The 3018-nt window shown below is 37.0% G+C and overlaps 1 non-coding gene across 1 annotated transcript; it reads left to right on the forward strand.

Annotated features, from left to right (window-relative positions):
- The first annotated feature begins 306 nt into the window (after positions 1–306).
- LOC143651038 (U6 spliceosomal RNA) lies at positions 307–411 on the forward strand. The gene has a single exon (XR_013159784.1). It is a non-coding gene; the product is annotated as a U6 spliceosomal RNA (small nuclear RNA).
- Positions 412–3018: the final 2607 nt, after the last annotated feature.

Here is a 3018-nt window from a genome sequence, read left to right on the forward strand (position 1 = left end):
ACTCATTGTGGCTTTGATTTGCATTTCCCTGCTGTCTAAGGACGTTGGCTATCTTTTCAGGAGTGTATTGGCCATTTGTATATCTTCATGGGGGAAATGTCTTTTCAAAATCTTTGCCCTTATAATTATTTTATCTGTCTTTTTTTTAATTTAAAAACTTTTTTTAAACATAACAACATGCAAAAATGAACATTCTTACCATATGACGATTCCATTCTCGGTATACGTATTAGTCAGGGTTCTCTAGAGAAACAGAATCAACAGGAAATATCCATAAATATAAAATTTATAAAAGTGTCTCATGCAGTGCTCACTTCGGCAGCACATATACTAAATGGAACGATACAGAGAAGATTAGCATGGCCCCTGTGCAAGGATGACACGCAAATTTGTGAAGCGTTCCATATTAAAAAAAAAAAAAAAAAGTCTCACTCAACTGTGGGAATGTAGAATCCAATATCCGTAGGGCGGGTAGTGAAGCTGAGGACTCCAATGAGGGGTCTGGATGAACCACACAGGAGCGGCTAGCCAGCTGAAGCAGGAAGAAGCCTGTCTCTTCTGAATCCTCCTTAAAAGGCTTCTAGTAATTAGATTAAGCATCCTCCGGCTTAATCTGTGTAATTAGCCAGTTCCCGTGGCTGGTTACAAATGGAATCAACTGTGGATGCAGCCAACGTGATCATGTGTTAATTCTATGAAATATCTTCCTAGCAAAAGACTGGCCAGGGGCGGGCCACAGTGACTCAGCAGGCAAGAACGCTTGCCTGCCATGCCAGAGGACCTGGGTTCGATTCCCGGTGCCTGCCCATGTAAAAAAAAAAAAAAGGCCAGCACTTGCCCAACCAGACATACAGGTACCACCACCTGGCCAAGTTGACACATGAAGCTGACCATGACAGTATATAATCAATAACTCACAATATCATCACATAATTGTATGTTTATCACCATGATCATTTCTTAGAACATTTACATCAATTCATAAAGAGAAAGAAAAAAGAGAAAAAAACTCATGCATACCATACCCCTTACCCCTCCCTCTCATTGTTTGCTAGTATTTCCATCTACCCAATATATTTGAGCCTTTGTTTCCCCTATTTTTTCCTATACCCCATATCATTTCCTTTCATTGATCACTAGTATTTCAGTCTACTAAATTTATTTTAACCCTTGTTCTCCCTATTATTTATTTATTTTTATTCCATATATTTTACTCATCTGTCCATACCATAGATAAAAAGAGCATCAGACACAGGATTTTCCCAATCACACAGTCACATTGTGAAAGCCATATCATCATACAATCATCTTCAAGAAACACGGCTACTGGAACACAGCTCTACATTATCAGGCACTTCTCTCCAGCCTCACCATTATACCTTAACTAAAAAGATGATATCTATACAATGTATAAGAATAAGCTCCAGGACAACCTCTCGACTCTGTTTGAAATCTCTCAGCCATTGGCATTTTGTATTGTCTCATTTCTCTCTTCCTTCTTTTGGTCCAGAATATTTTCACAATCCCTTGATGCTGAGTCCCAGCTCATTCTAGGATTTCTGTCCCACTTTACCAGGAAGGTTTATACCCCTGGAAGTCATGTACCATGTAGAGAGGGGGAGGGCAGTGAGTTTGCTTGTCATATTAGCAGAGAGAGAGAAGCCACTTCTGAGCAACAAAAGAAGTTCTCTGGGTGTGACTCTTAGGCCCAATTTTAAGTAGGCTTAGTCTATCCTTTGCAGAGATGCTTCATATGAACAAGCCCCAAGATTGAGGGCTTGGCCTATTGCTTTGGTTGTCCCCATTGCCTGTGAGAATATCAGGACTTCTCCACATGGGGAAGGTGAATTTTCCCCCTTTCTCACCATTCCCCCAAGGGGACTTTGCAAATTCTTTTTTATACACTGTTCAAATTATTCTGGGATTTATTGGGGTATCACTCTGGACAAACCTACAAAATCTCATCCCTACTCAAGGTTCCATGTAATCATGGTGTTCAATTAAAGTGTCCACATAAGTTATATTAGGAAATGCACTTGTCAAATTATAAATTTTGTATGAAATAAGCATTTATTTGCTTTAGTCTTACACATGTTAAAATTTTAAAATGTGAATTACCTCTATTTTCGACACCTTGCAATATTGACATTCCTTTGTTCCTCCTTATGCAGAAATATTTTTTATTTGTACATTTAGTCACTATCATTGTATACTCTAAGCATTCTTAGATTATACCATCTCAGCCTTTATAATCTATCTTTCCTTCTGATTTCATTTGTGCTCCCAGCCCTCCCCCTTCTATCATTCTCACATTCAGCTTCATTCAGTATACTAATATTATTGTATTACAGTTAGGTAGTATTTTCCTATCTATTTCTGAATTTTTACAATCAGTCCAGTTGTACAATCTGTAGCCCTTCAGCTCCAATTACCCAATATCTACCTTATTTCTATCTCCTGATGGTCTCTGTTCTTAGCTGAAATTCTCCAAGTTCATTCACTAATGTTAGTTCATATCAGTGAGACCATACAGTATTTGTCCTTTTGTTTTGTTTATCTGCCTTTTTATTATTGTGTTGTCATAGTTCTTTATATACTATAGATATATGTCCCTCATCTGATACATTATTCACAAAATTTTTCTCCCATTTTGTAGGATTTCATTTCCCCTTTTGATGGTGTCTTTTGAAGCACAGAAGATTTTCATTATGATGAAGTCTGATTTACCTCTTTCGTCTTTCTTCACTTGTGTTTTAAGTTTATATCTAAGAAACCTTTACCAATTCAAGGTTATAAAGATTATACCCATGTTTTCTTTTAACTTGACATAGTTTCAGTCTTACCTTATATATTTCATTCATTTTGAATCCATTTTTATATATGGTGTGACATAAATATACAACTTCATTCTTTTGCGTGTGGATATCCAGTTGCCCGAGTGCCATTTATTGAAAATAGTATTTTCTCCAAAAAAACTTTATATTCATGGAAAGATAGCTGGATGTTACAGGGATTCAA

Source organism: Tamandua tetradactyla, chromosome 11 (assembly GCF_023851605.1).
Source record: "Tamandua tetradactyla isolate mTamTet1 chromosome 11, mTamTet1.pri, whole genome shotgun sequence".
NCBI classification, from domain to species: domain Eukaryota; kingdom Metazoa; phylum Chordata; class Mammalia; order Pilosa; family Myrmecophagidae; genus Tamandua; species Tamandua tetradactyla.